Source organism: Mus caroli, chromosome 15, assembly GCF_900094665.2.
Source record: "Mus caroli chromosome 15, CAROLI_EIJ_v1.1, whole genome shotgun sequence".
NCBI classification, from domain to species: Eukaryota; Metazoa; Chordata; class Mammalia; order Rodentia; family Muridae; genus Mus; species Mus caroli.
Window position 1 is genome coordinate 20,819,623 of NC_034584.1, and position 11,102 is coordinate 20,830,724.

At 43.4% G+C, this 11,102-nt stretch overlaps 1 protein-coding gene across 1 annotated transcript in view; it reads right to left on the reverse strand.

The window, feature by feature from the left end:
• The window catches only part of Basp1 (brain abundant membrane attached signal protein 1), a 50,381-nt gene that overhangs the window by 38,222 nt on the left and 1,057 nt on the right, over positions 1–11,102 (reverse strand). The window lies entirely within an intron of this gene.

Genomic DNA, 11,102 nt, shown 5'->3' on the forward strand with positions numbered 1-11,102 from the left:
AGGGATAGGGGGTTTTCAGAAGGGAAACCACAAAAGGGGATAACATTTGAAATGTAAATAAAGAAAATATCTAATAAAAAAAAGTGTGTACTTAATGAAGACCACTGATTATGTTTTAAAAATACACATTGTATGGAGTTAAAACATTGAGATTTTAAAATAAGTATAGCATGTATCTTCCACAGGAGATAATCTCCCAGTGAAAGTTTTTATTAAAGATACTAAGTAGATTTGCCTTCCAATTAGGTTAGGGCCCCGGGCTTGTTTATTCCATGGAGTGACATGAAGTTGTCATCTTCAGTTTCACAGTGGGCTAATGAGGTCATATTTGCATTGCTATAGTTAACACTACCTGACATGACCCAAGATTGAAAACAAGAAACCAGTGCCTGACTCACCTGAGAGATCACCCTCTACAGCTGCAAACTGCTCTTAAAAAAAAAAAAAAAGAGCAAGTGCTAAGAGCAGACATACCTGCATCTGCACGTGTCCAGAATGTCCCTCAGAAAAATCCCTTTATGGACCACTACTTGTTTTGTCACAGGGAAAGGCCCCAAAATTTATTAGTCTCAGCTTTTGTAGTCATCAGGGAAGGCACATGATGTCTGACATGGTCAACAATATCCCCTATCTTAATGTTCCACCTATCTGAAGCCTTCCATGAAAAATCCCAGGCTCTTCTGGGACCTGCTTTGGCCAGAACCCCATCTTTGGGGGGCGGGGAGGAGAGGGGAGGGGAGAAGCGAGGAGAGAGAACGTCTACTGAATTCCTACCAATAAACCAGAGGCAGGGGTAAGATCCGGAAGTGGCTCACACATATGCTCCATGCTTCTGTCCCCTTTACTGCCACTGTTGATAGGGCTTCCCAAGAAGTTCCCCCAGAATAATTCCCTCCTGACTCTGGAAAACATAAGGATGGCCCACCTCCCTGCACTGAGAAAGCCTTTCTCTGATCCTTTCTTCAGTCTCTTGCAGTGTTTGGGAGTCATCATGTAGAAGAAAAGCTGTATAAGACAATTTCCATAGGAAAACTCAGTTTTCCCATGTGTTCTATTCAACTACTACAGGATGCTTGTTGCCTACAGCACGGGGGAAGCGGGGGTAAAGAGTCAGAGGCCCCCTTCTATGTGTCCAAGTACTTCATGAGAATTGCACAGATAATGGGACCTGCACACCCTTTTACCACCCTTAACCCAGTAACTTCAGGGACCTGTCTGATTCCTGCTTTCTCTAGTGATGAGAATCTGAGAAAAATTAACTTTTTTCCCCATACACCAAATGGGAACCTTTATGCTTGGCTTCAATGGCTTCAACCAGGACTCTAGTTGTATAGACGCCCCCTTGCCCCGACTCCCTCTTGAGATAACGGAGCTTCCAATGGTTTCCAAATTTTGAGATCAACCAGAAACTATCATTAGCTGAATTGTACACCCCTAAAATTCCTAAGTTGAAGCTCCACTTCTTATATGGTGAACAGGCCTACCAACGGGTAATTCAATTAATTCTGAAGCGGACAAAGCAGAACCTAATCTAGTCTGGCCTGTGTCCTTACAAGAAGGGGAAATTAGAACATCCAGAAAGACAGCAGACATGTGTACACCCTGTGATGGTTAATCTTCATCATCAACTTGACTGCATTTACCATCACCATGGAAACATGTCTAGGTGCTTCCGAAAATGTAACTGAGGTAAGACCCACCCCACCGAGGAAGGTGAGAGGAGGTATTCAATGGAATAGTGACCTGGCATTACTCAAAAGGAGGGAGCCAGCTGTCCCAGCATTCCTTTCTTTCCCAACTCAAAAAGGAGAAGGCAGCCAGAGGGCGAAAGAGGAATTGCCTCCGAGGAAACCACCTCTGCAGCTCCTTGATCTAGATCTCCAGCCTCCAAGAACCACGGGGAAAGAACCTTTGCTGGGTCTGTTTCCCTGTCTGGGAAGCTTTGGCTGGCTGCCGGAGGGAGGGTACTAGGAGGAGAGCCAACACTTGTGCCTCCACGTCTGTAATGTGAGTCTGCCCACCCTACCTCCCCACTCACCGTGCCTCCTCTCCCTCCTTCACACTCCTCCCCCTTCCTTCCCCACAGACACCACGAAGAGTCAAGGGGAGTGCTTGGGTTCCAGAGACCACAGGCTGCTGACACCACACTACGTAGCTTTGCTTTCCACACTAGGGGAATCCAGACACTTCTGGAACTAGAACGGAATGGCTTTCCCCTCTCCCCTTCTAGAAATATGGCTGTAAAAGTACCCTGGCTCAAACTTCCCTCATGTTGGCCCATTTCCTCCTTTGCAGAAGTGGTTTTTGTTTTTTACCAACATCTGTATTACCGAGAAACCTACTACTCACAATTCCTCTTTGCCCCTCACGACCGGAACTATGGAATAAGCTGCAGAGGCAGATAGAGGTGTTAGAGGTTCTTGGGGAAATGTATCCCAGCCAACTGAATGTCACACTAGCCTGAGTATACCAGTATTCTAGACCCTTTCTCTGTTGGCTAGTTCCTCAACTCAGCAAACTAAGCACACAGTAGCCAGCATGCCAGGGCACACTGGTTTGCCATGAACCTGTTACTAATATTAACATCTTAATACCCTAAGGGTATTTTTTGAAAGGCATACCTCCCTCAGTTCTCACCTTCCTCCAGTAGAAATCTCGCCCAACTCAAAACCAGCTCTGGGCCCACTCTCCTAACAAACAGCAGCTCACACTTTTGTTGGGTTTTTTTCTGTGGTGTATCAGTCTGGACTCCTTTGCTATTTCTCTGAGAGTCTCGGTTTGAGCAGCTCACTGTAGAGATGACAAATGACCCTTTAATGGTGTGCCTAGCCAAGGGGTATCAAAATAGGAGACAGATCCATCAAATCCCACGTCGCCACACAGAGAGATTCCAGTAGCACAAGCCCACTGTCCCAATCTGGAAAATGCTCAGTCGGTCCCTTCCTTTTCACCTTAATATGCATTGGTTGCTAGAAACAAAGACACAGTCAAAGAATGTGCTGTTATTGGCAGCTTTAATGTTTCAAGAGCAACAAACAGCTAACACTGTTTGGGGGTCACTGGAGTAGCACCATTGGGGATCACTGTAGTAATACCATTTAGGGGTCATTGTAGTAACACCTTTAGGGGTTAGTGCCATTTGGGGGTCCCGTATCGACTTCTGCATTTGTTTTGTTGTCAGGTTGTCTTTTTGTTAAAATTTCCTCCTTCAGACCAGTTGTCAGTTAAATATACTACTCTCAGAGATATCAATAGAATTCCTTCGCCATTGAGAGGTCATCTTGTCTTACCTTAGTAAAATCAACTGCTAGGATCCTATGACATGATTGCCTTGCTCTGCACTGTCGTCAGTTGAGTTCACCCAGACCCTGTCCATCCAAGACCCCAGTACAAAGAAATACAGAGCCAAGCTCTCTGGATGTCGGAAACGGAAGTAGTCAGAGCACAAAGCCAGTGGTAGACTAAATGAGCTAGTCATGATTTTTTTCCCCTGCCTTTGTTTCATCCACCAATGAAAGAAATAGAAAACCACCCATGAGCTTTTCCATTGGTCAGTCATTGCACTGCAGGAAAAAAAAAGAGAGCTCTCATACTATTGTGAATCAGAAGGATGGTGCACCTGGGAGTCAGCCATCATCTTGATACACAACACTCCTATCTGTATAAAAACCAATCACTAGCAATTCTGAAGCCACGTTTCTAGAATCCAATTGAGTGAGCCTTGGGACGTTAGAGCTTGAAGTGTCAGCAGAAGATCACCATGGCTACTGAGAAAGCCCTGGTACCACCACAACCCCGCTCAATAGGGTGCTGCTTGTAATGTTTACCTGAGGTTGCATGATCAAAACCCTCATGAACTACTGTCATCACCAATTGTTAACCAAGGTTCAGGCCATTGTCCTTGAGAATATGGATCATGCAACGATTCCAAGATACCTTAGTTGATCATATCGATGCCTTTAGCAAACACCCAAGTGGTCCCCTAACTTCACCCTACCCTATCCATGGACTACAGGACAAAGGCAGGGGAGTGGGAGGGGCCTGCACACCTAGAAGTCACAGATTTCTCCTTATTTTCCTTCTTTCCAATCATATTTGATGACCCTAAAAGCAAATACAGAATGCTGATACCATTTTTCCCTGTTCAAACAGCTGAGGACTTCTGTAAAAATCAAAGACAGCAAATATTCCTACAGGACCCTGAGTCTCAGAACCAACCTCAGACGGCCTGGACAGTGGAACACAAGTCCCTGCAGACTCCACAGTCCAACCAGAACTTTGTTTCCTGTATCTTTAAGGACTGGCAATGGGGTGTTGCTGGCTTCCTTTCTAGTACACTAACTCTTCTTAAGAGTCTGTTAGTATTTAACTCTCCTCTTGTCTCAGTCTGTGGGAACAGTGTTTTGAATAGACCACCAATGGGAACTAGCTGTCTGCCTTTTCAAAGCCTCCTCTGCTAGGCAGGCAATCCAGGAAGTTCATAATACACAAACATCTACCAGGCAAGCGCAAGCAAGCCTTCCTCGCGCGCCGATTTCTTCATCAGCACAGAATACAACTCCTCATTTCCGTTTACCCTAGGAATATATTCACTTCTGAGAGTACTCATGACTGAAGAAGCATTCTGAAATCTGTGAAGTCACTTACAAACTGCAGGTTTCTCTGGAAAACAAAAAACAAACCAAAACAAACAAACAAACAAACAAAAACACAACTCCTCAAAGCTCCCGGTCACACAGACAGACGTCTAGACTGTTTTAAATGTGAATGTAAAAGTCTTCTACCTAAAGCAAAACTTAATAGTATGTCCCAATCTGAGTACATGTAAACAAAACTTGCTAAAACCAATTCCAAACATTCCAGAATTAAACTCCATATTTAACAGACGAATCAGAATACCACAGCCCTTTCAAATGTCCAAATCAGCTCAAATAGAGTATCTGGTAATTCTAAAGAAAAAATTGGATCTCCTGCTTCCTGAAACTTCCAAACCAGACAACTCCAGCAATGGGCACAAACACTCTGGGCAGCTGACACCTCTCTACAAAAGTGCACACACAGGATGTCTTCAGAGACCTCCAAATACTTTTAGGTCATTTTGACTCAAAATTAGTCTAAAACTGGCTTTTTTTTTCTCCTCAAATGTGTACCATTTATCTACAACCCCTTAATTCTGCAACCATCGTTCACTTTAGGAGGAAAGGCTGGTCTTTTGGGTCATTTTAATGCATGTCATATATTATTTGGAATAAGAAGGAAATCACATGTATAGGATGTAAGAAATAGAGCCAAGGTGGATGACACTGGGGATAAAGGATTAACAGGTCATTTCTAGGGAGCTCCCGCTGTGGGCAAGTGTGATGTAATAAAGGTGAAAGAGTCCCCATAGAGAGGAACAGGCAGAGGTGCAGGAGACCAGCTGAACTGTCAAGCAAGGGTGACACAGAGAGAGAAATGGTATGGTACGGTGGTGGTGGTGGTTGTTATAAGTTTCAGGCCATGATATGAATAACCCAATTGGGCATTTTGATTTTTTTCTTCTGCCTTACTCTGTTGGGTTGTACAGCAGAAACGTCATCCATACTGGGAAATAACCTGCCTTCCCCATAGTCATGAACCAGCTCACAGGACTTTGTGCAAACCACTGGACTTCCCTAAGAGTTCCAAGGTCAGTATTTAGGTACTGAAACTTCCAACCCTCTGCTCCACGGGGGCCAGAATTCACAAAGAGCTGAGGTCCAGATAGGAACTGGAAACACTTTCTGTATGTGTATCTCGCATGAAGGTAGACAGGCTAACAAAGTAACCCTAACTGCACAGCTGGAAACAGCTGTACCACTGCCCAATTCCTAACTCCAGAGCCGAATTATGGCTAAGACATTGGGAATACTGCTTGTGCCTGTGACTACTGAAGGCAAGAGAGGTAGAGAGAGAACTCATGCTTATTGAAAGTCTGAATAATTGGCACCATCATTATCACCATGCCAGGAAAGACTGACTTGAAGACATTAGCCTTTAGGCCCTAGAACAAAGCCATCTCTAATCAATAGGCCTTAAGTGTATCTACTACTTGGATAGCTAAACTGTTTAGTAGATCTCTTTTTGTTGAGAAACTTAGTATCATTCACTCTAGGTAAAATACTGAGAGTGTTAGCATGTTAAAAATTACTTACTTAGCTTTGAGAGTTTGTGTTACACTAGATAAAAATGGACCAATAATTACCTTCAGTGAATGAAGTAGGGCTGAAAACCATCAGATCTTAGGCACACTATTTGACTCTCTACTTTCCATTTATTTATTAGTGAGATGAGTATTATATTAGTGTAAGGGAATTAAAATTCAATCATGGCATGTGTCATCACAATATAATGGCATCCTGGAACTAGGAAGTACCTTGCTAACATCCTCAAGGAACGATAGCTCTGAGTTTGATTTTTTACCCACTGGTATCTAACTTCTTCCAGATGCTCCCAAGACCTTCTCATGAGCCTGGCTTGTAACACTGACCCCGTTTTTAAGAAGCACGTGACCAGCTATAGACATAGAGGATGAAGGAAAAGATATGGGTGAATGTTGACTCAAAGGATGGGATGAGCAAGGATGGGTCATGGTCCTAACTTGATAATTTTTCCTTCATCCTCACAATCAATCTACCTTACAACCTCTACTTTAAAGTTGAGTGCTGAGGCACACGGAGGCTAAGCAGTTTGCTAAAGTTCATCTAGCTAGCAGTGGCAGAAACACCTGAGACAGGATTCTAGGGTACTGACCGCAATCCCAGTCACGCCAGCCTATAAAAATCATATCTTTGAATACCCCCATAATACAGTGCACAAACTATTGCTAAATTATGTATATACAAGAAAAAGAAGTGTTTAAAAGCTATTAAAGTCCGTATATCCAAAAGTGAGTTTCAACTAAAGTTTAATTCATGAAAAGTTGACAGAGCGCTTAAAGTGACACCTGTTAGGGTTTTGCCTTCTCCACTGTACCCCACACTTCTTTTACATTCTTCTGAAGTATTTCCTTATGTCCAAGTCCCCTCTGGTGCTCACAAATAGTTCCTATTTCCAAATCTCCAAAGCTTTCAGGAATGTCTTCCCGAACTCCCACTTGGCCACACCCTCTGGGCACCAAGTGTCTCAGCCACTCAGAATCCTCTCTGCTCTATGTGTTTCCTGGGATTTGTATCCTCTGGGTCCAGAAGGAAAACCACGACTGGGCTCCTTCTGCCTCAATTCATCGCATGCCCAACTTCCGGAGGGAAAGGAAGGAGGTTTGAAGCCTACCATTTCCTACTACGGAGTCTCAGAATGAAAACTGATCTGCACCCTGGTGAGAACACAACTGTGATTCTCTGCTCTCAAAAGGTTCACCACTCGACATTCTGACCTAACATTTATCTGCATGTTTGTCTTCCTAGCTACAGAGGGATTGGCTTGTAACAGGAGTTCTCCTTTGGCAGACTGGTCATGGGCCCTCTTGATTTTCATAAGCAGCCCTGAGACCCTGTGACCCACTTTGGATCAAATCCACCCAGTGGATCCATCCAGCCTAGAGAATACCAAATTGTGTACATGTATCACATATATGTATATATCATGTATGTGTGCGTGTGTGTACACATATGAGCTATCTGGGTCCTTTCATATTGAGGTCGGCTGTTTCTGACTGACTATTGCTAAGTACTCAGGTTTTCATGTCAGCCTGGGTCAGAAATGCAGCTCAACAGTGGTAGAAACTGGTCAGTTATGTCAGTTCCATTTACTCCGTCAAAGGACACACACAGAGAGGTTAAGGAGCCCTCAAGGGCTACTCACCATTCTTAGTCATTCACAGACATGTGTGATCCTTGTTATAACCTGAAAATGGTCATTACTACCTCTTTTTTTTTTTTAACTGAAAGATGTTCCACACCCAGTTTCTTTCCATTAAAACCTGGGAAATCTCCCTGCAAATTTCCCCCCAAAACACATATTTTATATTGAAAGCAATTCTGCCTGTTTGCATCTTTGTCGGTGTTTCAGAGAGCAGTCTCATGCTCACTGAATTAGTTCAAGTCTGGGGAGAGAATGAATTAGAGACAGTCCTGGAGAAAGCCAACCTGTCCTTGTATGTGGGGGCTATCTAACTACCTAGGTTACCAGCTATCATGATCATCAGGGAGAGCAGAAGTTGAAAATTGCTCACAGCAGTAAAAGTCTATGCAAACCCCACAAGCCAGATACCAGCTTTGACGTAGTTCTCGGGACATTTTTAGACAGCTTTTAAGAATGAAATTTTAGAAGAGATCACAAAAATCAGACCAAAACAAAAAACAAAAAATACCTGTAGAAGTCCTTTATTTGGTAGTATTTATTCCAGCGTGTAAAGTGGAATAGTGACTAGTGGGAGTCTGGGACCTGAAAAGGAACATCTTACCTAAACTCGAGGCAAACAATATATCTTAGAAGTATTGGCAGGAAGATTTCTCCTTTCAAGTATGTATTTATGAGGACAGAAATGAACTGTTTTCAAAAGAGCAAACAACATTCCAAAACAACTCCTTTAGCACAGTCATTAATAGGATTTTATAATATATATGTATATTATGTATATATATATAATGTACATATATATATGTAATATATGTATATATAATGTATATATGTGTGTGTGTGTATCTATGATGCACATATGCATGTGTGTATTTACATGCTACTTGAGCTATTTGAAGAATGCCTCCAATGTGCAATGTTTTACACAACGGCCGTGAGTGGCACAGACATCTACTTTACAATGAACAATATTCCCAAAAGGTAGGTTCTTCTCCGATTTCATGCCCCATTTATTTTGACCATGAAATGCAAATGGCTTGAAGTTAAAGGGAAATAAAAATAAAGAAAAACATAATTAGTACATTTAAAACCATAATGTGATTTGTTCTGGAAAATCCAGGAGGATTATAAAGAGGCCTCAAAGCACAGGGAGCTGAAGGCCCTGCCACTGAGTATTTAAATTAGGGTAATGGAGGGAGATCCATTTCCTAAGCCACAGACAGCGTGAACACCAGCTAAGGGACACAAATGTCCAGATAATCAATAGAGTCAACTGCTGGCACACTATATCAAGATTTTAAAGAGCTCCCTTCATCTTCTGCTAATGTTTAGCAAGAAAGCTGGCTAAAGAAAAAAAAAAAAAAAGTAACAATATTTTTAATTGATTTTCAAATTATTTTGCTTAAAAACTTAAAGCTCACTAATTGAAAGCTATTGGTTTTAGACTATATCCTAGCACTCTCCTCCAAAAGCACTACGGGGCGGGGGGGTTTATTAACGTACAGATAACCCTCTAAATTATACTACTCAATGCACAATTCATACGGGATAATACATGACTCTGATTACATGGAATTCATTGCTAAGCCTCAGAAAGAATAGAACCCTTGCCATCTAAGATGCTGCCAGACACCTTACCAATTATAAGCTGCGACATAGTGAGCGTGGTCAATATTGAGGGTATTTTCAGGTTTTTTTTAAGGAACAAAGGGGAAGATTGACGATTTCTGCCACGTGTTATTCCACCAGGACATCCTGGGGCATGAGAAGCCCTTCACACACAACCCACCACTGCAGAAGTAGGCCATTGGGCTCCCGATACAGATAGTAAGTCCTGTTTTGAATAACACGAGTAAACCAGCACCAAAGGAAACCTGAGGAGCCATAAGCTGAGAAATACATCATTTGAAAGAAAATCTGCCCTCAAAGGGCTATCATGGCTCCCGTTGAATGGGGGGAGGGGGCATTATGAACTTGGTGCCATAAGCTGAGAAATACATCATTTGAAAGAAAATCTGCCCTCAAAGGGCTATCATGGCTCCCGTTGAATGGGGGGAGGGGGCATTATGAACTTGGTGCTTCACCATCTTCTTCCCAGCAATGCCAGCGCCTTCTTCCTCCCCCCATCTCAGAGGGGCTTGCCCTTTGGAATCCTTAATGAAACAATAAAGTAGGAATCAAGAGAATTCAGAGAGGCTTAGCCCTCTGAAAAGGTAACCATTTTCTCATGCTGGCTTCCGTAGGCCATCTTGTTCGTTCAAATGCCAAGATGTCTTAATCTGTCCCAGGTGGTATCACCAGGGGCAACACCATCGCTGGTCTGAGACTAATGTTATTTGGTCAAATGCCCCGCAATAAAGATCTGTCAGGCAAACAGCTAATTGGTGCAAACTAAGAAAACCACCTTCCCTGCAGTGCGTTACATTTGAACAGAAAGAACAATGGACAGTTCTAGAAAGGAAAATAGCAGTGTGCGTTTAAAAATAAATATATTAAATCCACAATTCCCCCTCCCTGATTTTTTTTTTTATTTTTGGATGATTGAAATCTGTAAAAAAAAAAAAAAAATGGGTAAAATGTGAAACCTTGAGGTGGGAGGGGAAACATACACAAGACCGCAACCAAGCTGCGCGGAGAGGGGTTGGGGGGGGGGGTGGTCATTTGTGTCCAAGGGTTTCGTGAAACATTTAGGGCAAACGCCTTTGTTCCTGGGCTCCGGAGGGGAGTGGGTGGATGGATGATGGGGAGATCAGATGGGGCTGCCTGGCCCTCCACACCCTGCTCTCCGGCGCATGCGCGAGGCCAAGACAAAGGAATAGGTAATTACAGTCCCGATTCATTCATTTTGCCTGCAGTACCGGAGGTCTGTGAGCCCTTGCTATATTCCCAGGGGTAGGGGTTAATCCACACCCCAGCAGCAGTCCCCTTGATACCTGTGTTTTATTTTAGCCCGCCACGTAAGTGGCCAGTGGTCTCGGCCAAGACAGAGGTGTGTCAGCTCCCGTGCAAAACCCTGAAATCGCACCCATGTGCGCTGTGCTCCTTTGAACAGCGTGAAAATCACTGGGGCAGAGGCCGTCCACCGAGTTCGCTCCAAGGCGGAAACGTCTCGGGGGAAGCAGATTAGGAACAGGGCCAAGCGTTCGATGAATATTCATGAAAAGAATGCGGTCCCCAGCCACGCATTGTGTGCCATCGGATCCAGGGATTCTGATTTTTTTTTTTTTTCCTTTTAATGGTGTGGGGAAGCGGGAACCAGACATTGGGTTGTAGCATTTGAGCTA